Source organism: Falco punctatus (assembly GCF_963210335.1).
Source record: "Falco punctatus genome assembly, chromosome: 4".
NCBI classification, from domain to species: domain Eukaryota; kingdom Metazoa; phylum Chordata; class Aves; order Falconiformes; family Falconidae; genus Falco; species Falco punctatus.
In genome coordinates this window covers 18541352-18568748 of record NC_137583.1, presented here as the reverse complement: position 1 = coordinate 18568748, position 27397 = coordinate 18541352, and the positions used below count along the sequence as shown (strand labels likewise).

At 43.7% G+C, this 27397-nt stretch overlaps 1 protein-coding gene across 10 annotated transcripts in view; it reads left to right on the top strand.

The window, feature by feature from the left end:
• Positions 1-821: 821 nt before the first annotated feature.
• The window catches only part of TAFA4 (TAFA chemokine like family member 4), a 93489-nt gene continuing 66913 nt past the window's right edge, over positions 822-27397 (top strand). For 3 of the 10 annotated variants that reach the window (XM_080383091.1, XM_080383100.1, XM_080383092.1), the window contains exon 1: positions 11809-13575. The gene's annotated coding sequence lies outside the window, so the exon portion shown is untranslated. The other 7 variants (XM_080383095.1, XM_080383096.1, XM_080383093.1 and 4 more) reach the window with 7 other exon arrangements.

The window sequence follows — 27397 nt, the reverse complement described above, 5'->3', positions numbered from 1 at the left end:
CTCTCCAAAACACAGCACCCACCCGGTAAGATTCCCTCACAGCCTCGTGCCTGAGCTCCTCTTTGTGCCGGTGCTTTACGCAGGCAGCGCCGAGCCAACGTCTGTCCCAAGCAGGGACAATGCTACACCAGCCCTGGTCTCAAATCTTTTTCCCAGTAACAGGAACGTGGTCTCCAGCCCCAGACCTACGGGTTTATTTTAGCAGAATTCAGTAGCGACGTAGAGTGCTGCTCCCAGGGCAGGGAGCCGTGGGCAGCTCATGGCTGGGCAATTTGGAGGGAGCCTCGTGCTGCGCTTTGCTGGAGCGAGCACCCAGCAGCAGCGTGGGGAGGGATGTGATGTGTGTGCTACCTGGCCGTGGGGATCTGCTCTGGGCTGATGTGATCCCCCACCTGACGAGTTCAATGTTTAGGACCGGTGACGAAGGTTTTTCTGCCGATTCACTAGTTTGGGAACAGGCCACTCGGTGGGATTTTCCCACCAGCCCAGCTCCCCATTTCTCTCTGGAGAGCACTGTGGAGCCTTTGGGATGCACGAAAGCAGAAAATCTTTTCCCTAATGGCTCGTGTTGCTGTTTAGTGCCTGCCTGCCAAATTCGATGTCGGGAAATGCTGAGATCTGGTAGGGCTGAACGTTGGTGTCTAATGAAGGAACGTCAGGATGCGAATGAGGTTTCTTGTCCTGTGCAGCCGAACGCGGGGGTGTTATTTATAGCTGCTCACTGGCACCATAAGCACCTGTAGAGACCTGATTTCCTCAGCCCCTCAGTGGAATCACAAATGACAGAAAGAACCGAAGATGTAATGACCCTTGAGGTAGGAGAAATTATTTACCAAACCATAGATAAGACGACTGTTATCTCCTGTACTGTGTTTAGGGCACCCAATCTATTGCAGATGTTACCATAGTCATGCTGTTTAATTTAAAATTGTCCTGTGTTCCTTATGTCTCAAATTCTTTTCTTGGGAAACTAAATCCTTTCATAACCTAAGTGCAGCAGAGGAGATGAAAACGGCTGGTTTGTGGATGTATATGGCCATTCCAAGGGAGCTTTATGTAATTGTTTTTTAAATAGAAATGCTTGCTCTATTTTTTTGGTCCGGTTCATCCTGGTTTTGTTGTTTGCCATATGTTTTCTGACATATGCTCCTTGTCTAGCAATAAAAAGCTACCAAGACTAAGAAGCCTTTGCTAAATTGTAACAGGAATAGTAAGAGCTCTTCTCATTTTACTGACTTTGCAAACTCAGGGCAGATATGATATAAATCAGAGATGATAACAGAATTCATACCATTGGTTTCCTGGAATTATTTTCTTTGTGAATGGGTCAAAAGGGTAAGGATTAACAGAACTATTAGGTATTGGAGATGGTAGCCCTGCCTTTTTGCCTTTGTCTTTTAAAATCTGACTCTGGTGCAAGAAGAGCTGCCTGTCTCAAATTGAACGTGGTCCCCACTCCCCAAAAACTTATTCGCTTTGGACAAATCTCTCTCCACCAAACACCCACTGGGTCTTTCTCCACTGAAATCAGTCAAGGGTCCCAGCTTCATCTGTGTGTGTGGAAGCTGGTTTAAACTTGCAAGACATTATACATTTGGTTGCATTTTTTCACTTACATTCAGCTGCAATGCTGAGCAGCGAGTTGTGCATGCCTCTCCAGTGTGAGCTTTATTTATTGCTCACCAATCACATGTGAACCTTCACTTTAACTTTCCTTCTTCTGAGACGAGGTTTTGGAAGCACTTAAAGGATGTCAAATGCATGCAGCTGGAGATAGCCCTGGGGATTAATTTCACCCACAGCTTTGTCAGTCCTCTGGTGAGACCCACAATACAAGATGAGGGGCCGTTTACCCACAGATCCTCAATTATTCTTCCTGTGACCAGGCGGTGCCACACAAATTAGGACATTTTCCATAAAATGATAGTGTGCGGTGATAATCAGTCACACGCTAATGGAGTGGCAATCAAAGCTGTCAAGGAAAATGATCTACATGCAATAGCTTGATTATATTTGTCCTGAGATACTTTTATGCTAAAGGATTTTCAAGTTTTAATCAGTCTGCATTAACTGTGATGCTCCTGTAGTTGATCGTGGAAAGACAGCAACTGTTGATTGTACTAAAAGCATTAAGTGACCTCTGCTAATTAAAAGATAATGTCAGTGCAACTGAGTGGAGTGCCTGGGTCTTTAGCCTTTTAGACAGACATTAAATGAAAACCAAAGAGTTTGTAGGAAATAAATGTGGGAAAGGTAGGAGACTTTTTTTTTTTTTGTGGAAATAGCAGGTCGTGTTTCAGTAAAAGTTGTTTGATCCATTGATGATACCTGATATGCCATATCAACAGCGATTTGCTGAAAAGAACCAGTTTCCTCACCAGTTGTGAGATGTCTTCACTTAGTCTACCTTGACTAGAGCATTTCACTTGGGAAAGTCCATGATACAGTGAATCCAATGTGTCTCTCTGTTCTCCATAAATAAGCTAAATGCGTTTTCTCACAAGTGCCCGTCACCTTTTAAATGACCCAGACATTCAGTGTTAAGTTCTGCATTCAGTAATAATGTAGTCAGTGTCTACAAATGCAGACTTCCTTGCCTTTCTTCATTAATCTCTGTGTCTGGGAGAAAAAACAAAACAGGTGGAATAACTATGTACAAGCACAACCCTTACTCCTTGGAGACTACAAAAGGTAAACAGCCTCCTTGCTTTCAACGTTTATATAGCTGCAGAATGAAATCCCTTTGGACAGAGAAGCAATGGCACAAATTCTGTGTGAAATCGCCTGAAGATGCTGCCGACTGTTGTCCTCCAGGGAGCTGTGGTGGCCCGAGAGCTCTTGGAGGAGTTGCCAAAGCACTCAGTAAAAGTTTGGTATCGTTTTTCAGGTTTGTGCCTCGCTCTTTGACTCCTTCCTCTGTGAGAAGAAACAGAAGGAAGGACAATTAAAGTATTTTTTTTTCCATGTGGAAGAAGTTAAATCACATGTGGGGATATAGAGAGTAGCGTAATGGTTCAGATTCAGTGCTTGAGAACGAGGTTGGCTCCATGCATAAAGCAGAGGCTTCACGGGGAGGAGAGGGGTGGTGTCAGCTTCTCTTCAAATTAAAAGAAATGTTCTTGAAACTGCAGGTTATCTCTTCCCTGGCAGTTTGTAACAGAGCTTTACAGCTGCCAAATTGTATCCGATCACATTCAGCATCTCCAGCTGAGGAGGTTGCAGGGTGAGGAGCAGCCACGTCACCGGGGTGTGAAGGCATCCGAGCCGGCCCTGGCTTTGGACTCTGTCAGAGGCTCCATCCAAAGGGTATTTCCAGCCAGAAGATGCTTGCTTGCCCCGAAACCTGCTGAGGAGGTGGGCTGAGCCCCCGTGGTGCCGCTGACCTTTTGGCCAGGAACCCAATGCTGTGACGAGCTCGTGAACTACAGAGCCACCTATTACTGCTGATGACAACTGTAGTGCCTGTGCCTTTCATCCCATCGCACCGTGGGTAAAAGACCCCCTCCGCTGGCACGTGGTCCCTGCTGCCCTCTGTGCCAAGGGCACGAGGCTGGCTGGCTGCTGGGGTGGTCCCTTGCGCATCCCCGTGGGAGAACCACCGTGGAGGAGGCAGCTCTGACGGCCGGCACAGCCTGGGCTGCCCCGTGCCAGCCCGCCAGGAGCAGGGTGCCGTGCAGCTCGCTGCTTGGCTGTGCTGCAGCAAGGCGCCGGCAGAGGCTGGGTGCAGCGGGGAGCTCAGCACCACCAGCGCTGTGCCCAGCACCCTGCCTGCCAGCCCAGAGCAGCATTTCGGGGCCAGGGGTATCCCGTCAGCCAAAGTAAGTAACAAGATGAAGGAGAGATTTTAAGAAAAAAAACAACCCATAGTGATTTTCCTCAGTGCCAACCATACACCTTACAAAAAATATTGCCCATCTGGAAGGAAGTCTAAAAGGGAGGTTTTGACACAAATACCCCCTTTATAGAAGCTCCCCCCCACCCCAGCCTTCTTAGCAGAAGAAAGTTACATCTACTTATGCGAAGGCCCAAGAACTTTCACTTGAAAACTTCAAACCTTGAAAAAAAATGCCCTTTCTGTTCACCCTAAGCACTGAATTTTGTGGAATCCATCCCTTTGCGGTGCTGTGGTCACAGGCCACTGCTGATGGGCAGACCCCTGGTCTCAGCAGTGCCTGATGTCTCACTTGTTTTTCTAGGGTTTTACAGTAAGTTCTTATTTTCAGTGTCTTTTTAAGTAAGTATCTACACCTGAAGAAGCTTTGAAGAGAAGCTATTTAGAAGATTATAAAAAATAAAATAAATACTTGGCATGGAGATTCTTGGAGAGCATGATGAATATTTTAATAGTTAAAATTCTAGCCAGAGAGAAATGAAATGATTTAGTGCTCTAAATAAATCTCTTTGTGGGTTTTAATGTGCAAAAATGGACAATGGCTTTAAAACCTCTCCACAGATACTTACATCTATACCCTGGTATGCTTCGTATACATTATATTCATAGCCAGTAATGGTCTGTTATATTTTTTAGATGCTGAAGGAAGGTATTACACAGATTTTTCTCCTCTAGGACTTTGCATAATAACCTTTAGGTTTTGAACAGAGAGTTTAGAGCTGTTGTTGTTAAGCTCATCCTCAGCACCTTCTTTCTCAGAGTTCTCGTGTCTTGTGTTGGAAAGTGGAAACCAGAGAGAGGAAAGTCCTGGGGAGGCTGGGAAGGGAAGGGAGATAGGGAAGATCCGTATGGGATCGTTCCCATGTGGAGTGGCTCAGGATGCATAAATTGTGGAGAGCTCTGTGCTCACTGAACTTGTGACTGTAGCAAGTTTCAGACCAAAATGGGTAATATTTGATTGTGTCACTGCTAACGCTTCCGTTTCTTTCTCACATGCATCCCCCCACATCTGGAAAAAAGAAGCTTTTTGTAACAGCAGCTATGACAGAGATTGAGCGTTGCTTGAGACGTTATTTGTGTAATTGATCGATGTACTGGCTAAAAAAGCCTTTAATTTTTTTTAATTAACAAAATGTATTAGAGTTCATGAAACGTGTATCCCTGAGCTATTATTTCTGTAAAATGATGTCTTTCACCTGAGCAAGAGTCCTTCAGTCCCACTGTAAGGCTGCCTTTCTGGCAAACCTTCCTGCTAATCGAATCTTCTGTATTTTCTTCCTTGCTTTTATAGTAGCTCCTGTTGCTAAATGTAGCGAATGCTATTGCTAAAATGATGGTGCCAGTATAAATTATTAAAATTACATAGAGTAATAAATGTGTTGTGTATAAAAAGATACAGAAAAAGGCAGTAGGACTCAAGCTTTTAAGTTACTTCAGAAAATTCTCTAGTATCTACAATGTGGATAAGCTATACTTTAAATGCTGTTGGGTTTTGTCTTTATGTGTTTTCTAAAGCAGAATATTTGGGAGCCATGCTTTTTAGGCTTCCAGCTTCCCTTGAAGAAAACGAGATGGTGAGAGGTCTGCTCACAGTTTTTTTGAGAATTTTGGAAAGCATCTTGGGCTGGATGCTTAAAAACATAGTGTCCAAAATCCTAAGTCACTTCTGAAAATGTACGTGGGATGTTTATAACAAGGAGCACTGAAAAAAATTAACTGTATGAAGTCTGCTCTGTATCTAATATAAAATTCATTAATTTACTGCATAATGTCTGTTTTATTTTCATTGAAATAGAAAAGGTCTTGAGAATCAATGAAATATATAGAGCCTTTTTCATCTACTGGCCCCTTGAACTCATAGTAATAATAGGACAGTTTGAGGTTTTTGTTTCTTGTAGCAGGCACTCGGAGACTGGATACGGGAAGTGTTACAGAAAGTTGGAAAGGGACACTAAACAGCACAGATGAAAGGTTAGTGTAATAAAAAAAAATAAAAAAAGAGTACAGTGCATAATCTCAGCCCTTGATGGAGAAGATATGGTGAAATGTTGACTTTAATTGCCATGGGACATAGATTAGCAGATGGTCCCATGGATAGACTGCTCTCCATGTCTATAAATAGCATAAGTTAATTTATGCAAGATCTTTTTTTCTTTTATAGCTATCTCCCAATGTGTCAATATCTTTCTGGCAAGGAAGTATCCAGTACTGGAGCTAGAATATAGGTCCTGTTAAAAGTGCCGGTATCATGTGATTATGTTACAGCAAAAAACGCATCTGATCAAGCAACTCATGATTGAAAAGACAGGCTGTGACAGCCTGATCTGAATGCACCTTCATTTCAAAAATAACTATCGGGTATCTGCAAGTCAGCTGGAATAATAGCTGTAAGGGGGGAGAAGGCAGCATGGCTCTGCACAGGGTCAGGGAGCTTCGTGCAGTTTCCCGTCTCGGGCTGGCTGGCTGGCATTTTACTTTGCAGATCTCATCTACCTTCAGCTTCCACCTCCCCACTGCTGGATGAATTTCTCTGCTTGCAGAAAAATCTCATTGCCACAACCTATTGTTTGTAGCCACTCTTTCTAGCAGGTCCTGCACAGCTTTGCTTGATTGCCTCCTTCCTCCTGCACTGCCAGGATGCTCGCGTGCTGGGGCTGGTCCCCGCGAAGCTGCAGTGCCAGGGGATGCTTGCCTAGTCTAGGGAAGCCACGTTAACCTAACCCTGCTGGGGTCCCTCTGCTCCTGCTCAGCAGGACTAGCACCTGCTTTCTGCCATCCCACGGGTGGGCTCTTGACTTCCAGTCGCATGGTGGGACCAGCCGCCTTTGGAAGGGGTGAGCGGTCCTGCTGAAGCGGGTGGAAAACCTCACATCTCCAAGTACCCTGCTTTGCTCAGGCCGAGCAGCAGAAGTGCTCATGGGTACGTTGTTGAAAGGCTCTGGGGTGGTAGGTACAGGAGATGCTGTTCCCCTGCGAAGGGACATGCCACCCCCACTCTGGGTCAGCTGCGCTGTCCCTGTGTGCTGCAGCAGCCAGCCCACGCTCTCCATCCCTTTGTACCTTGGGTTGTGCCTCCCTGGGGTGTAGGCCCCAGGCGCTCCAGCTGCCTCTCTGCTCCTGACCACAGGAGCTCGTTTCCCTCCTTACTGGGCTGTCCCAGGCCTCCCACGCGGTGTCTCCCTGTCGATTGCGTCTGTAACAGAAACCTCACTTCTTGCTTCATAGCTTTGGCTTCCCTGTCATTCAGCAAACCTCATGTCAGCAGGCTTAGCTGTGGCTGTTACCTAGCAATCGGGTACCGGATTCCCACTGATATTTATGCTTTGGGTTTTTTGTGCCGTTTGTGCCTCGTCCAAAGAACTCTTAGAAAACCCTGCTTTGAAGCAAAGGCATCCATCGTTGTGCAGTATCCAGCATTATAAATCAGCTGAATCCAAGAAATCTTTATGTCCAGTTCTCCCTTGCTGTTACATTGAATTAAAGAGGTACTAGTAAGTAAGAAATAAGCGAAGAATTTGCTAAGCTGCATGTGTAAGTAAGCAGGGAATATTTTAAGACAGAGCACTTTCTTTTCCCAAGAGCAGCACAGTATCTCCCGGCCCTGCAGGAAGGCTGAGCCACCCCTTGGCTCATCACCTGGGCAGGTAAATGAAAATGTAACAGAGGGTGTGCAGAGCGACTGACTCGGTGCCACCTCGAGCCTGATGCCAATCAAAACCAGCCACCAGAAACATGTATCGAAGGATCAAGGTCCAGATCCAGCTCCACGATAAATCTAAACCCCCTTTGGTTCAGCAGGGATGTTCTGGATTTACCTACATGTAATTTAGAACAGATTTTGGACCCTGCTCATGAGCATTATGCCTTCCCCTACAGGAAGGAAGATTGTTTCTGACCTGACTTAAACTAAGCAGCTTTAATCGTTCAGTATGGTAACACCAAGACTGGGCTGGGGGCTGGGGACACAGACATGGGAATCCTATAATCTTTGGTTAAGTTGTAATGAAATTGTCTAGGATGAGAAGGAAACAGATGGATTCTGATTAATTTCTCACAAGTGTAGACCTCAGCATCCGATGTAACATATGTGGTGAGCAAATGTCACTCATGCCTCCAAAGTGCAGAAAAAATCACTATTGTCAGGATATATTCATTGGCATATTGGCTGCTGAACTCCCAAGGGTATAAGGATGCTGTGCATTACATTTACTCCTGAATTAAATATTCAGAGGCAGAGATACCTAACCCTTTCCTGTATGCCTCACTGGTTATCGCAGTTGAACTTAATGAATTGAAAGAGGGACGGGAAGGGAGGATTTCCCCCCCTCCTTTGTAAATCGTTATTTACTGTGGAAGGAATATCAAGATAGCTTGATATTTCTCCTTTACAGAGTTCAGCTGGGTAGCAATACAGCCTGAGTTAGGGAAAATAACACAGCTTTGAGCTGTAAATGAGCAGCTACACTACTTTGATCTCATACTGATAGAAATCAGAGCCCAGCTCTGTGTTCATGGAGTTGTTCTGGGTTTTGTCACTTCTACAATCTATTTAATGTGATTGCATATAAAAAAAAAAAAGTAGTTCGTTTATTGACTGCCATTATATTGGTTAAGGCAGGTAAGATAAGAGGCCAGAGCTACTTGCTCTTGTGTCCATGTAGTCTTAGGAAGTGGAGGAAGCTATGCACATGAGTAAAGTGAGGCCCCATCTGCATGGAGGAAAGAGATTCATTACAGCTGACTTGTCCTGTTAGAATTACTGCCCCAGACTGTTTCTCAGAAAAGGATGTCACTAAGAAATCTATTAGAGTCTTTCACCACCAAACTTGGGAAACGAGTACGGAGCAGTGGGGCTCCTGTGCAGCTCAGGCTCTGCCCCATCTAGTCTCCCTCCTTTCAGTCAATCCCTCTGCAAAATCAAGCAACATGTATGTTAGTTTCTTCTCTTCTAAAAATGAATTCCTCATTAGAAAAACATAGATATTTTTCTCTCTGCTTCATTGTATGTTGAAATTATGCCTGTCTTAATTTGAGCATTTCCCTCTCCCCCATCGGCAAACAGGGCTCCAGCTCACATTACGGGCTGGTTTGTTTGTCTTAATGATCTCCTTTTTAACAAGTGGAGGTACATCTTCTTTTGGGCAAGCTGAATCACCTCAAAAGGAGCTTTATTTCTGATTGAGGAAGATGTAGCTGATAGGTCCGGGGAAAGCTGGAGACATCCACATTAACTGCTGTCATAAGCTGGCTGAAGTACGCTCCCTCGCTCTTTCTCACAAAGCGTTTTGTTCTGTTCTAAATTGAAGATGCAGAAAATCTCAGTAATAGCTGAGACTATAGTAAATGGCATCCATCTGCTAAAGTCATAACCTTCATTTTAATTAAGACTCCCAGTTTTGGAAAAATTGACCTGAGATTCTTGTTTTCCTTTTTTACCATTTAATGTTGCGACCTGTGCTGGCCCACAGGCTCCTCTCAGCTTGTGAAGCACAGCAGTATTGTGTTTGACTTCACTCATTAAAGAAAATAGTAGTCTGTATGCTTAAACCTTTAAAAATTCTAATAAGATGTTCAGAGTCTGATCCTCAGGAAGATGTTATGCAATTGCATGTTTATTTTGCTGAAATTCCTGATTTTTTTGCTGAACTTAGTTGTTTCTGACAGTTTTCACCTGTTGTTGCCTTAATTACGTGCCAGAATGGACGTAACAACTTGTGCATGTGCAAACTTTGAACAACAGTGCTGACCATCGTCAGCTGGAAACTTCTGTTCACTTTTCCTGTTTTTTCTGTGCTTCTTGGCAACGTGTTACTTGTAGTTCCCTCCCTGAAGCTGTTACCAGTGCCCACAGGACTAGGTTTGATGGGTGCTTATAGCAAAAAGACTGCACAAGGCAAAATCACGTAAATCCTCCGTTGATCTCCCAAATCACTGAACAAGATCAGACTAGCTCTTTTTTCCTTGTTTTATCATGTGGCACTGGAAATTCCTTGAAGTCTGCGGTGCCCTCCTTTACCATCCTGGAGACCAGAAGCTGTGCTGGGACTCCTTGGCCCATAAGAGTGGTGACAGTGCAAAGCTACGTCAGGATTTTTTGACCCAGCTTATGTTGCATGAAAACTTTGGAGGCTCGTGCCATTCCAGGTAAATACAGGGTTTGCGGAATGAACCTACCCACTGCTTTGCTTGGCGGAGGTTTTTGCGAGTAACCAGGAAAGCCTGAAGACACAAGAAGAGGTAAAGCCAAGGAGAGGGGTGGGAGATGGATTTATAGGGAAGATAAAATGGTGGGTGTGGAGATATGTATTAATTAATTGCAAAGATACTGAGAAAAGGAATATGCAACCAATATGTTGTGACTAAAAATAGTTCCCTAAATCAGATAGCTGAGAATATACTCAGCCAAGTGAAGCCGTTTTCAAGGTGCGGCGTGATGAGAACGGGACCTGAGTGCACGTTGCCTTTGTCTCTTCAGCTGAGGCATCGCCCATGAAAGTCCCAGTTGCTGCTTCCTGTGTACAGCAGACCAGTACAGATATTAAATTGGGGCATAATGATGAATGAAACTGTGGGATGTGTCTTGATTATCCCGGGTTTCTAATGTATAATTGAATTATTTTGGTAAGTATATTTCAAGCCCTTTGATTTCTGGCCTCTGTTTTTAATTACTCAGCCCCCTCTTGCCCTTGTGTGTTATTATGCTACTCATTAGCATTCAGTGAGACTACAGAAGTTTGACTTCTGAATAAAGTAGCGTACAAAAGAGAAGGGATGCTTTTTATCTTGCCACTTAATAATTTAAATGGAACCCTTTTCTTTAATCAATGTTTAATAGTACAATAGTTGTTTATTTAAACTGCACATTGTCTAATTTTGCAAACAAAAAAGAGAGGAAGGATAAACACTTTTAGAAATAATGAGCTTTGTAACCATTGTAATCTTCAAAAGATTTAAAATATCTACAGCACTTATAGTGTTGGTTCATCTCAATGAGACAGTGACACGGGCCTTGAATGTATCTGTACCATTTATGCAGTGTTAAGTAGTACAAGCCTATTTTTTATTTGAGGGAAGCAGAAAACCTTGCTAATTGCAAAACTGAAAGCTACTCAGCAGCGTTAATATTGTTGGCATGACCGCCAGCTGTGATGATTAGGATGTGTGACAGAGGGAGAGATAATTTGATCACAGGCCTGGGGACTAGAAGCTCCTGTGTCCTGCTCCTTCCCAGCACACCTACAAAGGCAAGGGAAATGCAGGGGGAGATGTAGTTCAGCCCTGCAATGCCCACACTTTTGGGAGGGGTGTGTGTGTGTGGTGTCCTTCAGGGTGCAGCAGCTGCCAGAAACAGGTGTGTAGCACCAGGTTGTGGGAAGGAATGGGACCTCAAACCTGGGCATTAACTTGTCAAAGGAAACAGCTTTATAGGCAGTTAATCAGATGTGGAGGCACCGCAGTGTGATGCTTGTCCTACGTGGCTTCGGATGTGACTCAGTCGCTGTGGGCCAGCGTTGAGCCATGGCAAGGTCAAGGGGACCCACAGAACCCGACATGAAAGACCTGGACTAAAGCATCCGTCCCTCTGCTCGGCTTCCTCATCTGTAAAACAGGAATTGATCAGGGATATCTTGAGGATTTAGAGATATCTGGAGACCGCTTTGGAGGCATTAAAACCAGTGAGCATAATATCTGCATTTCAAAGTACTCTTTGGACATCACTTAATTCATTTTGACAGCAACCCTGTGCGAGAAATGTGGCTGTCTCCATTGTCTGGATGGGAAAACGGAGTCTAAGAGATGGCCCGAGACAGAGGTGTTGGGGGGGGAAATGTGAGCGCAGGATGGCACCAGGCCGGGGGAGCTGTGAGCTCCCGTCTCCCATGACTCTGCAGCCCAGCAGGTAAACTGCTCCCTGCACACGTACCGGGGGTGTTGCTCCTACGTAATCCCTGCCTGGTGTCCTGGCTAGCCTGCTTTCAATAGATTGTTCCCCAGGCAGCAAGGCAAGACCCTTTTCCTGGTGATTTGTGTCTCTTGTCCTCTAAATCTTTCCCTTTCCCACCAGTAGATCCAGTTCTCTCCCTTTTCCCCAGATCCACTTCTCACAATCCTTTGTGCAAGTTTGGAGCTCCTCTCCTTCTCTGCCTTTTCTCTGCCCCCTTTTCTAGGCTCGCTGGAGGTCTGGAGGGGTGTGAAGTGTTGAGAGGCAAGAATGTGGTAGCTCCAGGTATAAGGAGTGAGATGGAGAAATGTGATCTGATGCCGTAGGCTTGTCCCCTCCTATTTTAACTGTATTGTAGCTCCTGTGATTAGAAGAGCATAGCTGAGTTATGCTAATGTGAGGTGAGGGAGAGCTAAGGCTGGGGATTTGGACCCTTTCTTTCAGGCTAAATGAATTTATCCAAGATGTGAGAGTCTGCTACTGTATTATTAATTTACGAGGCATTGTGGTGTGAAGGCTACTGACATTTTTGCTGGTTTTCACATGTGTACTGGCAAAGTTGCAGATGGATAACTAGAAAGGTAGTATGCAATGCTGGATCAGTAGCTGATGAGTGATTTCCTGTGACAGAAGTAGCCTGCCCTGTTTCAGAAGGCGTGTTTTTGGTGGCTCTTCCAATGTAAGGGAAGTTTGTCCAGGATAATTTGCACCACAACAGCATTCAGGGAATGTAGCCAAGATCAGCCGACCATTGCGCTGAGCTCTACGGTCACTTACGGTGGGGCACTGCCTGCTCACAGAAATGGGACTAACATCTACAGATAATTAACTGCCTGACTCCCACTGAAGCACATGCTGGGACGTCACTGTGTAAGCAAGCTCCAGAGCTACAGAGAACCTGAAGGTGTAAAGTGAGGCGGTAAAGGCTGTGCAGGAAGGCAGTGGCAAAGCAAGAATCAGAATCCGTTTCCCAGCGGCTGCTGGCAAGCCTGCCCAAAAGTGACCCCGGCTTTGTAGCTGGTGAGAGACCATCTTTCACTTTTTCCATTTAAACTAATTTTTTGAAGGTGCTAATGTATTGATAACCGGCAGGGCTGTGGTGCCGGGGGCAGCGGGGCTCAGCCGTGCGGGGGTAGCCTGTGGCCCTGACCCTCTGCACCCCCCTCGAGTCGCTCCTGTCTCCTGAAGCTGCTGCCAACTCCGGCCGGGCTGCGAGCTGAAGAAACATCTCCCTTCCCTTCCCTCGGCTGAGCGGCGGCCACCCGGGTGCCCAGACCGGGCCAGGGCTGTGCCAGGCGGCTGGAAGCCCGGGCTGAGCCGGGCGAGGCGTGCAGCTCTGCCCCCCCGCAGCGCAGCCCCCCCCCCGCAGCATCCCCGCCGCCCGGGCGGAGGGAGGGGAGGGCGCTTGGTCCAAACAGCCGGAGCCGCGTAACCTGCGCGGGGGAGTCGTGGGCTGGGGAGGGGGGTGGGTGAAGGGAGGGAGCGGGGAGCCCCGCGGAGGGGGGAGAGAGAGCGAAGCCGTAACACTGTGCTTCCTCCCCCCGTCTCCGAAGAGGAGGAGCGGGAGGGGAGCTCCGGAGCCACTTCGGGCGCTGCGCCGCTGCGTGCGGGAGCCGGTGCGGAGCATCCCCGGGCAGGCTGGGGCCGGCTGCCCGCCGATGGGCCGCCCCCTTCCCCGCACGCTTGCTCCTGCCTCCGTGGCGCTTCAGCGCAGCCGCTCCTCGGGCGAGCCGGCGGCCAGGTAAGGGGTACCGGGGAGCAGAGCTGGTGCCCGGCTGCCCCCCGGGGGGTCCCCGGGCCGGTGCTCGGCGCTGCGCGGGGGGCGAGCGGCTGCGCCGGGAGGGGCATCGCTTCCCCTGCCCGCGAACTTGGATTTAGGAGTGTAATTAGCAGCAGCGCAGTGGGTAACAGCGACTTCTCTCTTCCCGAAGTGGCCCCCCGGGTCCGGCAGGTTGCCCCAGCCGGGGAGCGGGGGGTGCTGGCCCCGCAGCTCGGCACCGGCAGAGCCCCCCTTGCCGGCAGGTGCCTGGGATATTTGCGCTCCTCGGTGCGTCCGTGGGGAAGCTGACGGGCTGGGCAGGCTGGGGGAGTGCGGCTGGTGGTCCCCAACACCCCAGGTGTTCCTGGTACAGTTAAATGTCTCGGTGCACTGGTCTGTGTGGCTGTGTGTGTGTAATTCATCTACTGCCGTAGTTGTTCCAGTGAAGAGGGTGCCACTAGCAAACGGACAAGCTTGCCTTGTAGGTATCACTCTTACTTCCAATTTTTTTTTTAATTTTTAAAAATGTTTTTAATTTCAGCTCCAGATCTTATAGCTCCTGAAATACTTTTTTCCCCCAGATCAGCTAGTTTCTCACCACTGGTACTTTAACCTTTTTGAGTGGGAGATCTGGAAGATTTACTTTCTTGAAAATCGAGCTGTAACAATACCCACTCCTTTCAGAGAGGCATGTGCCATTTCCTGACCCCAGCAACTTCACGTTGACAAAAAAAAGCTGGAAATAATCACTGAAGAGACACGACTTTCCCTGTTTCAACAAGTTGCTTTATTCTCTGCTCCAGTAATTTCCTCTAAGACTGGCATTCATTGTCGTTATGTAGATGATGTGGTGATATGCATGATGTTAAACCTGCAGTCACTGGGGATTAATGCACGGGCATGACATCATCGACAGCCAATGAGGTGATGGTTTTGGACACTACTGACCCAAACTGTCTTCCAAACTGATGTGGTGATCCTGCTGAGCTCCTAAGAAATAACACAAGTTTGGGCAAACGGGGTGGTTTCCTAGCACGGTTTCATTGTGTTGCTGTTGCGTGCCCTGCTCCAAGATAGGCATGGCTCGGTAAATAGCCACACGTGTGTGGTTTGTCTGGGTGGTCAAAGGTTTCACTTCTTGTGAAGAGATCCTTGAAAACAGACATACTAGTTCCCTGCTGTAGAAAGAAATGATGTGATTGAGTCGGTTGCTGGCAGAATATAAACAGCTGGAGAGTTCTCAGCACTTGTGGCAGGAAAGCTGCCTGAACAGTGTGTTTGAGCACACAGTGGATTTACCTGTAGTAAAGTGCTTCCTTTGCTTTATGGCTTGGAGTAGAGCTGCTCATGTGGAGGTAGGCACAGGGTCCGTGTCAGGGGAGTGAGGAGGAAAATGGTGCAGCCAGGTGGATGCTGCTGTAGCTGGTGAGGCAGGAAAGTGTGTGTTCCCCCGCTGTGCTAATGGCTCCTGCTGCGCTCTTGCCTTCACCCCAGGACCCTGGTGCCTCCGTGCTGCCGAGGTCTAGCAGGTTGGAAGCCCTGGGCCTCAGTTCCTGTTACATTGCTGTAGGGTTACTCAAAAACTCGGCTGTCTTGGGTAGCTTTTACAGAATCACAACAGATGTTGCCAAGCACAGTCTGGCTCCTGAAATGTCTGTTTGTGAGTTCAGGCTGCCTCTTCTGTCTAATGTTTCCTTAACCTTCATCATTTTGCAGCAGATTCATTCAAGTCCCCTGCAAGTCAGTTGGGGGCTTCCCTGCAGGCTGTGTGAGACCCTCTGTGTCACCGTCACAAATATTTGCACGCAAATCACTTGTATTAGCTTAAATATTTTCTGTTTGCTAGAGTTCTTAGTGTGGAACATAATTTTTTGGGTCCAGAGTTCATCCCTGAAGTAATTTAATATTTTTGTTTATAATTTATGTGTACGCACACATATGCACTTCCTTATCAGTTCCATTGCATCAGTAGTTATTTACATTGAGGGAACCGTATAGAACATAAGCAGTATGACTGACATGCCTCAGAGGTGCGTATGATTCTTACGCCATCGATGCCAATAAGATGTGACAGGATACATCTAATGAATTACCTTTAAATTAGAAAGCAGTAAACAAGCCATTATTGGATTAGAGGAATATTAAAATTAGAAGAACGTTACCATCTTTTGATATCCTGTGGCACATTTTTACTAGCTAGAAAATGACACGGGTTAGTGCAGAGAGAGAGAGGGTCTCTAGAGAACTGTAATGATTTTCATCTGTGTGAAATAGATTTTTTTTTTAATGCTATTACTTAGTATCTTGTGTTTAGATGATGCTGTAGCAGTTTTTTTTTTTTTTGCCTTCTAGTTTCACATTGATGTTTGCTATCATTTTTCTGAGTGACTTCAGTGCTTGTGAAAGGTACAGGTCTGATGTTCTCTGATAGCTAAAAGCTCCTAATTATTGAAGAAAAACACAGGCAAAATGATACAAAAGGCTTGGTGATAGATTTCAGTCTAATACTGAAGAGCTTTCTGTCTTGCTGGGGTGCAGAGACAATCTGGGTCCATGCCACTTATTTCATGGCACCTTTCCTTGGCTGTCTTGAAGGCTGCTCCAGCTCTGGTAATTCTGGGATACTATTTAAATTGCCTAAAAAGATTCCCACAACCTTCACATATAAATTCTTAGGAACTAGATTAAATTCACCAGTTCTCCTGACCATACATGTCACACCATGCAGGTGTTACCTCATACTGCCTTCCAGATGTGGCTGCTCTGGATTAGATCTGAATTGGCCAGCGACTGATGGGACTTGTGCGGAGCAGCTCCAGATCTCCCCAGGCCAATCTTGTATTAATCTAAGGCCAACACCTGCTGTCCTCTCACAGGCAAGCTGCCCAGTTAAGGACTGGGCTTTGGGTGAAAAGGGGCAGAATTTGGCAGGTACTCCTTAAGTGTTAGAAAAAATGTACATTTAAGAGGTAAACAGCAAAATATTTGATGGAAAGCAGTTACTTCTCAGGCTTACGTAAAATAAGTTTCTTGTACAATCTTGAAATTACTGTATTCTTACAAAGCCACCTAGCTATTTTGGGCAATGAAAGATTAAGCTCTTAATCTAGAACTAAACTTGAATTTGTGGGTGCAAACAATTGTTTTGTTTGGAATATCAATCTTTAATAACACTCTCAGGCAAATATTTATTCTTTTAAACTCGCTATCAATATGAATATGGAGCAACAAGATAGCTTGGAGTGCTAAGCCTCATTCTAGTCTCCCGAGGAAAGTCTTGAGGATAATGTTTTGCCCTGGATGTTGGAAGCATATTCAGAACAAAGAGCTGTCATATATGTGTATATATATATATATATCTGTATATATATATTTTTTTTTTTTATCCAAGGCATTGGATTTTCCTTGTCTCACTCTCACAGTTTATGGCCCTGGGACTCCTTGCCCCCTCTCAAGGTCTAGGAGAACTCCCTTAGCATCTCTTTTTCCCTTTGAAAAAGTTGATAACCATCATGCAAGCGGTTGTTTTGAAGCTGGTGCCAACCCTGCAGATCAGAAGATCACAGCACACTTTCACCTGAGGTTAGGCGGTGTGATCTGAGCTGCTTTGCAGTGGCAAAGCATCCTGAACACTTGCAAGCTGTGGGGATTGCTATTGGTCTGTGTCACTGAAGCCTTTTTGCTATTCTAAAGAGGCTTATAAGGAGGAACAAAAGACTGCAGATTTCACCAATTTTGCTTTATTTTACATTTCCTAGCAATTATTTTTGAAAGGCTGTGAGCTGAAAGGCTGATTTTTCTTGGACTTGATACAGCTATGCCAGAGTAAAGCTCAAATGAAGGAAAGTAGTATCAGGTATCTCAGTGACTCAGAAGGTGACCTGTTGTTTTTATTGCCCCTGCTGTTGTGTTTCAATTTCAGTTACATTTTACAGGGAACATCTATGGAATAAAAACTCTGGTGGGGTCAGGCCTTTCTCCTCAGAGGAAATTTCCCTCTGCGCAGCATCAGTACAAGTTTTCTCCCTCCCTTTTTTAAAAGAACAGTTGTGTTACAAGTGCTGTGAGATCTAACAAGCAAGGATAAATATATGAAGGAGCAGCAATCCCAGCCTCAGTGTTACGTGATGGTAAAAGTCTGGTTAAAGAACTTAGTCCCCAACACTGGATGCAGAGCTCTTGCCCCTTTCTGCTCCTCAATCAGCCGCTTGCAAAGCATGACTCAGTTGTGCATTACATCCTTCTGAACTGAAGGGCACGGTGTAACTGTGATCAGCCTGGACTTGCTGGTTCTGGAAGCAACTAACCCCTTAAAAGGAGAGAGCAGAACTCCGGTGCTTTAGCTCTTAAAGCATTTCTGCAGGCTTTTTTTCTAGTTTGCAAGAAACTGCTAATTAAGCCAGAAGCATTTGAATAATGCCTGGACATGGGCAAACCAGTCAACGTGAGTTCTTTTAGCTTTTTAAAACAAATTGCAAATCTCAGCTTCATTTCTGCATAATTCAGGTTATTAATTCATGTGTTTGCATTTCCTAAACTGTGTACCGAATTCCCATTTGGAGCAAGTTTTAAAGTGTTAATCTCAGTGTAAAGAGGAAAAGGAGAAGATTTAGTTGTTGCAGGAAGCTTTGAATGGTTAATGATTTGTCTTTTGAACAAAATTAAATTAGCTGCTTTGTTTTCTGCGTAATTTCAGTGTTACCTGAGGTATTCAGTGAAAAATCTGGAAATTCTTAATTGATAGGGTACCCAGTCTTTTGTATGTGCATCTCTGGGACGTATATATTGCAAGTTAATAAAGCTTCCAGCGTACAGTCTGGGCATGTGTAATTAAGGAGTGACTATACTTCGATGTCATTTGCTCTGTTATCTAGGTTCCAGTCATGGGGATGATAGTATTTTATGTTGTCATGTACAAGCAGGAACATCCGTGCATGAGTGAATCTGTTTGAAGGACCAAGCTGTGGCTGTTTTAGTTTAGAGAATGTAGTTACCCTCGGATTTCTTTGCTGCTTCCATTATTCAATGAGAATTATGTATGTTTATGATAGTCCGATCAGCAAATAGAAGTGCATTGCAGATGTAGATATATTGTGAAGTACAGCGGTTTACATTAATAGGAAGGATTTATCTTGTTGCGGTATTGAATTTATGATGCTAAGCTGTGATATTTTCCTGTTTCAAAAATGTTATATTGCAGTGAGCTGATATCAGGGTGATAAAATAAATGTTTCTTTTTTAATTTAAGCCACTGTAACATGCTAATAATGTTGGAGACAGGAAGAGAAATGCCTTATTTCACAAATGAATATAATGCATCCATATTACAATTTCCTAGCAAAAATTGTTTAACTTAGACTCCTAAATGAATCTTCTTGTTTGTTTTAAACTATTAAACAGTTGTGGTTGAGGTCTTTAATGGAAGTATGCTTTTGGACACAAGTAGCGGGGTTAATATGCCTTGTTTTAAATTATTTTCAGGACTCTTTTTTTCCCCCCTATAATTCTGAAAAGGAAATGGAGAAGCTGTAGTTGCTGGTGATGGTCCCTTTGCTGGGCATTCAGGCAGCCCACCCTCTTGCTCATTTCCTTCCAATATCCTGGAAAATGCTCAGCACATAGGGTTACTAGGAAGGAAGAAGGGGTCATCTCTTCCCCTTTGCTGTTGTCCTCACTTCTGCCCATTGCCAGGGGCCGTGGCAATGCCAGGGCTGTGTTCAGGATATTTGTTTGCCCTGTTCCTAGAAAATGTAATGGAGCACAAAGGAAATCTTTGTGATGCCCCACAACCCTCTGCCGCTGCCACCTGTGCACTACGTGCATCAGCTCCGAGGGGAAGGGGATGAGCCTTCCCCCATCCTGCTCAGGTATGCTCCAGGGATTGTGCCTTGTTGAGCACTCAGGGAAGGGAATCTTGTCAGCCAGACTCGCACGGCTGAGAAGAAGGAAGGCAGGAAGGCTGTTGTGGCTGGTCTGCTCTGAAACCAGCTCTGGGCCATGGCACTGCTGCCTCCCCAAGGAAAACTGGGATGCAGTGAGCCAGTGAACTTAATGTTGGCCAGCTGGCATGGTTAGGAGGCTAAACCTTTTCTTCTTTGTATATATGCAGCTGTGCCTCACTCCCTGAGTGTTTTACTGATTTCGCTGGAATTGGCCCAGCATGAATGCAGGTAGCTGTAAAAAGACTGATTCGGGCTGTCTGGTGGGCTCGTATCGATGGCATTACTGTTTGTACTAAGCACTGTCAGTTTAATGACTGTGAATCACCACGGTTAGAAGTCAAGTGCTATAAAATTTTCCCTAAACACACATCTGCAGCAGTGAGTGGACTTGCACGTAAAATAGGCCATTGAATCTGAAAAAAGGATTAGTAATTTTCTGGAATATAGAAAGATTGTCATATGTGTGTATTCCAGTTACATTACTCCCTCAAACAATGTCTCTGAACCCTTGACTTAATATCCATTATTTGGAAGAATATCAGCCAATTAACATTGGCTTGTTTAGCTGAAAGGTACTACTGGAGTAATAGTTTAACTGTGGAAATACCAGTTATAGGGTGTATAGGCTTAACTGGGGCTGAAGGGGGAAAAAGCATAATTATTATTTTAGTACTGAATTATCCCCATATTCTTGGCACGCTGCTAAGATGATTCATTCTGCTTTTGTTTAACGATAGATCTGTTTTTGTTCAGAGAACATTAAAAGAACAAAACGTAGTTAAAAAAAATTACTTCTAAAAACCTGCACTGATTCTCTTAATTTAAGAGTACTGGGTAAAAGGGATTGTCCCTCCTTTTCTACACCAAATTGACACAGAGGGATGGATCTGAGGTAAAGCAGCACAATTTCTGGCAGAATTAGTGTAACCTTGCACCTGAGAAATGAATAGGTTCATTTGGTTCGTTAAGTGCTAGATATTAATTGGTATTGAGCTTATCCACATACTTAATAGCATTTCCCTCCAGAACATTTCCTTCCTGTAGATGTTTTGTGATACATATTTCAGTTTAACAATAAAATAGACATAGAAGCCCTAAACCTTTAAGAACAATTACTGTTTATAACTCTGAAAAAGGTGCAGCAACTTTAAATACAATTACTTACCTGGCCAACACGCATCGTTCACCTGTGACATGCTCCAGGTTATGCTTGCTCGCTAGTTGCACACCAGACCGAGATGAGTTGTGTGGCCGAGTGGATGAACAGGTAGCTGCGTTCACCCAGCGTCTTTGCAGAAGTCTGTAGGAAAGAGAAGGAAAACAGGTATTTTCAGCAAAACTCTTGTTTTTTGCCAGTGTTACACATTCTTCTTGAACAGAATCTTCAGCAATGAATAAACTATTACTGTTAAGTCTTGCTTGGAAATGTAGTGGGGACTGGCAGCTATTTGTAATCAGTATATTTGGGACATACATAATTGTACTATGGCTGAAAACTTCATACACATTCTGTTTTCCTTGTCTAAGAGGAAAACAGAGACTGGATAAAGCCAAACTGGTCTTACGTTAAGTGCTTTTTTCTACAGAAGTAACATCTTCTGTCACAGTTAATGAGCATAGTTGTCTTTTGTTTAAATTCTTTGTTACAGAGGCTTAGAGAAAGAGAGGTTTAACAATAAAAAGGCCGCCTTCTCTGGAATGTCTGTTTGGTAATAGCATGTAAGATTTAACAATAATACTATAAAATAATTGGTTTTCTAATGAATGATTTTGTATAACTAATTGGAGGGCAAATGGAAAATCTGCATCCTCCAAACAAATGTAATGTGTCTCTTTAAACAACCAAACCACTTTTCCTTCTATTTGTCCACCCTCACGATGAAAATAATACCAAATCTTGTTCAGATTGTACTTAAATATGACCAAACTGATAATTACATTATTATAGAGAAGGGCAGGATAGCTGGAGGATATGTACAAGGTGCATTAGTACCACAAATAGAAGCTGATTTACTTATTGATAGTAGAGACACGTTTTAGTCACTTTATAGAATTAACAATTGATCAGCTTGTTAGGTTCTAGTTCTTCATAAGCACAGCATGTTTATTCATTATTGTCATTACATGGTGCAAGCAGCTGAGGTCATGATTAGTAAGGCAAATTCTAAAAATATTTACATTTGCTTAAATACAACTTTTGCAACAGGCAGTTTTTGAGCAATGCACCGATTCTGACTTTTCAGAAAAGAAATATAACGTATACCTGCCTGGTTAATTTGCATTTCATTTACATTTTTCAGAACCATCAGATCTATTTGTTTCCCAAACGCCAGTGATTCAGGCTTGTGAAAGTGTAATAAGATGGGCAACATAAAAGCATTACTTTCAAATTGCCTTGGTCACTGTAAATATACACCGATATATAGTATTGCAAAGGAGAAACTAAACACGCTGCTGAGGAGAATGGAAAGATGTTATTCCAATAAATATATTCATGATTGTTTGTTACTGAGCATAAGTTGTATTTTCTAAATCAGCATTGACTTAAGCTTGAGCAAACTCGATAGCAAAAATTCCCACAGAGGCTTCTCCTGCTACATATAACTAATATATTAAAGAAGATAAATAGTCATTTTTAAAACTTATTACACAGTAGGATTGAACACAAGAGGAAACCATTTTGCAAATCTGAAAGTTAAGGTCACCCTGAGAAGAAAAGGACACTTAAGATGACTAGAAAAAGTCTGTTTCCTCAAGAAATGCAGATTCAAAGTTTACTCTTTTCATGGTGTCTTTTATAAAGCTTTAGAATCCCAAGTGTAAAACCAGACTGTGTTTTGATGTGCAAATATTTCAAAACTGTATAGTGGACGGGCATTTAGACACTCTAACCCGTGCTACGGATTAGCTTCCAGTCTCTTCGTTCATCACAGAGTATGAAGCTTTTTGATAGTGATTTTTATCATATAATTCAGTATTAAGGATGAACTTTCTGAAACATTTCATTGGACTCTTTTAATATCTTTATCCCTTTCCTTTTTGTATTTGTAATTTTTTTTTTAAAGTCCATTATGTGTATTTTAGTCATACTGAACACCATTAAGCTTTTGCCTCATAATTCAGACTTCTAAGAGTATGAAAACATGCTCAATAGCATTTTCTTAGGGCTTGTTAATAAAATTAATGAATTATTTTTCTATCAGTCTGCCTCAGATAATACTGCTCTCTTTGAGCTGTAGCAAATCAGGATAACATTGATTTTCTTTAAGAGACGAATAATGAAAGATCTACATTCTTAAATATGTAGATAAAGATAAGTAACTTAATTAAAAAATTATCAGTGGAAGGTAGTAAGATGAATTAGCTGTTTTAATTTCTTGTATATGTCAATATGCTGTAACATAACCTGGAGTATTATGTAAAATCCATTTACGATATCCTTGTCTTTAATTTTCAGTGTGGTTTCATAGTGTCTTCAGTTGCTTATTCTTTTGAAAATTGTTCATGTATTGGGAATGTGACATGCTTGGAACTATCTGCCCCAGCTTCAGCTAACATAGGCCTTGACTCTGCAGATGTTTGATGTCTAGTGCAATGCAGCCTGATGAAAACAGTTCCACTCTAATCAACAGTAATGTTTACGGGCTTTGTCTTCGGTGGTGGAAGTCAGGTTATGAGCCTGATTGTTTTTCCAGTGACTGGCAAATTCTGCTCTTTGATCACATGTGCTATGAATATCAGAGCTGGCAAAATTCCAGGCTAAATTGCTTGCTATTTCTTGACTAGCTTTACAAATTATACAAGATGAAAAAGCGACATCTTGGGGCCTCTGTCTTTCATCCAATGTTGCTTTTGATATTGTGTAGATCTCATCAGGGTACACAGTACAGAGGAGGAGCTGTGAGGAGGAGCTCCTCTATTAAGACATATTAGTTGATCATAGTAAAGAAGGAGATAAACAGCCTTTTTCTGGAAGGGCTGCTCTGCGTCACAAATTCTTTTGCGTTTTTTTGGGTCTCATGTAATAGAGCAAGCACCCACACAAGTTCCACTGGTGTATTCCCTGGTGGGAATAATTAGGTGTGTAGTACTGTGCCTTGAATAGGACTTTCACAATTCTCATGCTTAAATTCAAAGTGACTCCTAAGTCATGCTGGTTTTCAAGCTTGAATCTCAAATCTCAGTGCAGCTACAAATACACCATTTGACAAGCATGGCTGAGCTTCTGCTTCGGCTCCTCGGGTCACCGCCTTTCTGTTGCAAATGCATTGTCCAGTGGTTTTTTTGAAGGTTGGTTATTCCTCTTTTCTAGACATCTCCATTAGCTTTCTGGGGCAAGACTGCAGCTAGCTGGTTCATGTTTTCAGGTTTTGCCTTCTCTTAATGCTAGACTCACGGCTGTTCTGCTTGAAGTAGTTCAGTTGTGTGATAAGAAAGAGGGGTATGTTGTAGGCAGGCCATACGTACCGTGGGAAGGAGCTGGATCTCTCCGGGCTTTATAAAATCTCTGGGTAAGGTATTGGTTGGTAGATAGGACATGAGCTGAGAAGTCTCTCTAGATATCTCTGTAGTGCTTCCGTGGAACCGTTTGACAATACAGCGTGTGATTTGGGCAGACAAATGTTGTTCTTTGAGATTCTACCCAGCAACACCCTGCCAAACTGCGAAGCATTGAGAATAGACTGGTTCTTCAGGCTTTACCTTGTTTTATCTTGTTTTATTCATTTTGCCTTGCTTCAGCTTTTGATTAAACATAATACTTGTGTCGATGAAATGAGTAGCAAACACCTGCCAGGCTATGGATTTTGCTATGTTAGGAGTAACGAATGGGAGCCAGCGTTTTTTGTTCAGAAGAGGAAGACTGCCGGAATCAAAGATGTAAATAAGAGCCAAGAAAAATTAGTTGCAAAGCTCTCAAGTCTGGTTTGTCTTCATTTTTATTACGTGCTCAGCAGATCTTAGAGATGTTTTAAGAAAGAAAAATCCTGCTCCTTGTGTGAATTCAGCTGAAACTTACCCATTCACAGTGGAGATACTGATACTGGTCTGCTGTGCCAGGGGAGCAACCTCAGGATTTTTGCTTTAGCTCTGAAACATATTCAGACAGAATATGGCCGTGGTTCTGTGCTTTGGGACGGGTGGGCAACCTGGTCTGGTGGAAGGTGTCCCTGCCCATGGCACAGGGGTTGGAACTAGATGATCTTTAAGGACCCTTCCAATCCACACCCTTCTAGGATTCTCTAACCTACAGCTGTGTCTAGACTGTTGCAATGGAGCTTAAGCCAGGCTTGAGCACCATATTCAGAGAGCTCTGCTGACTTTGCTTACTTAGATCCTGGCACAGAGCAACAATGACAATGCCTGCTGCCTCCTCAGTGCAACACTCCTGCTTCTAGCCTGGATGCTGACACATGGCACGTGGGTCTTGGCTCTGCACATGAGAGTCAGCCTGCTCTTGATCTCTCCCCACACTTCTGGGGCTCTGCTGGAAGAGGACGCACTGTCATTGAATGATCTATTTGACCCTAAATCCTCTTGAGGGGAGAACAGGAACCTTCAAAAAGTAATACCTTCCTATTAGGGTGACTATCATGGGAATATTCTATTACTAAATTAGAAATTGTTCATATTCTTGAAGACTAGATATTGAGACCTTCAGGTAAAAGAGGCAATAGATTATTTATGCAATACTGCTATTCTTGGGTAATAAGTTGGATAGTACTATTGCAAAAAGAAATATTTAGGAAATCTTGTACAACTGAGTGGTCAAAAAGGACAAAACCATGGTTTAAGAAACCAGCTGTGTTTGGCTGGAGTGCAAAAATAATTTAAAATTATAAACCACACCCTCCTCCAGCCATTTGTTCTGTTTTATGCAGCGGTGTCCGTACACCAAGTGAGTTATACTGTCTTTCTGACATACAGATGCTACAAGAAACATCATACTCACAAATACCTCCTCAAAATTGTACAATCTGAATGAAGCTGAACAGATAAATTCCCAAGTATTCATTCTGTTTACTCAAAGCCATCAACTCAGAAAAAGAGAAAGGACAAACAGGGTAAAATAAGGGTGGTTGCACTCTCTAGAAAATGTCCTTTGGGTGCTTACTGAACAGCATCCGTGAGCAGAGAAGGGAATTTTGGCAGTGTCTGTGAATTTTGGGGGAGGATAAAGGTGGGCAGGACTTCATCCCTGGTGGAAATCCAAGGTATTTGACTAAATTGGCAGTAGATAGCTATGTGAAAACAAGGGGGGTTTACCTAGTGCAAGGTGCAGCTCTAAATTAAAAGTCTGTATCTTTCTTTTTGGATGCAGTGGTACCCTCTGGTGAGTGAAGGTTTGGTTACCTGCAGCCTCTCTTGCTAATCTTGGCTTGTCATTTGCGAGGAAGGGGATTCACTTGGAGAGGGGAAAATATAAATCCAGTAAGTGATTTTTTCCATATCCATTTTTTTATAAGCATTGCTGCTTTACATTTAATTAGTGATCAGTATTAAAGTAAAAGACCTAATAAATTCCTGCTATAGTCCCTAAGATGTAGTACATATTTAACAATAGCAGTTTTTACTCTAAACCAGTTCTGTGACTATCTTTGCTAATGGCCTTCTTTCAGTTTGTGTGGTTGTCTTGCCTATGGCCAGGCTATGGAAATGCTTTGTGCAGCAACCCTAAAATTCGAAAAAATGATGCAATCACTCCATAGGCCTCTTTAAAAAGGTATCTCGCAGTGCAGGAAATTCAGATGGGAACAGTTAAAGTGAGAGAGTTTCACTTCTGTGTTCTAGTTTATGAATCTTTAAAGAGACACTAGTAGGTGAAATGGGTCTAACAGTGATCAATTTACAAGAAGAATCCCTTTTTAAAGTAAATCACAATTCATCTCCAATGGGCAATTGAAAAAAAATAAAATAAAAAGATACAGCACTGGGGTCCTGGTAAGGGAGTACGTAATTAGCTCAGCCCCTTACATAGTCTTTAGGTAGTCGTCCCTTAGAATCCATAACCCAGTCTGTTCTGTTTTTTACAGTCCATTAAACATTCATTCAGTTAGCTCTTACTGGATCTGAGAACATGTATCTGACTGATGCCTACCACCAAGAAGGGCATCCTTTCTTGGCTTTGAGGACAGGTTCCCTGCAATGCTGTAACAAAAAAGCATGCCTGTCCCCCAGTCTCTTACTAAAGGCTGCTTGCTGCTTAACTGCTCCTACCGCAGAAGCACACACAGGACATTGCCTGGTCTCCACCCTGAAAGGCAAATATCTGTGGAGTAGCAGTTCAACAACAGGAGCACGACAGCAGCTGGGACCTAGCGAAGGGCTCATGATTATCTTGCTTCCCGGCAAGGAGGGTGCATTGGAGTTACAACCAGCTTACTGGTAAAGGTGTGTGTGGCAATAGGGTGGAGGTGAATGAGGCATATTGAGGGTATACTTTCATGGGATTACTGGTGGGAAAAACTTCTGGAAATTATATGTGAGATGGAGGGTCTCTGTTTAGTTGTCTATCTGAAATAACGGAAAGGTAGTATCTGCTGTTGCTAATTCTAGTCTGACTGAAATTTGGAGGCTGCTCTCGTTATTATACTTAAGCTAGAGTACTGTTACCTCCAGGACAGTGTTCACTGCTCATTTACTAAAAAATGGAAAAAAATGTATTGTGGGGATCTGAAAGACAAGATTCTGTGAACAGTCAGAGATCAGAAAAATGGAAGACTCCTGCAATTTGTTTCCTTAAAAAAAATCTATAATTCAGCAGGAATAACTGAGTGTCCACCCCATGTGGCTGAAGATGTTGGTTCTTACTCAGATGCCAATATCCGTAACATCATACAGGCTTAGGAAGCACAACCCAGAGA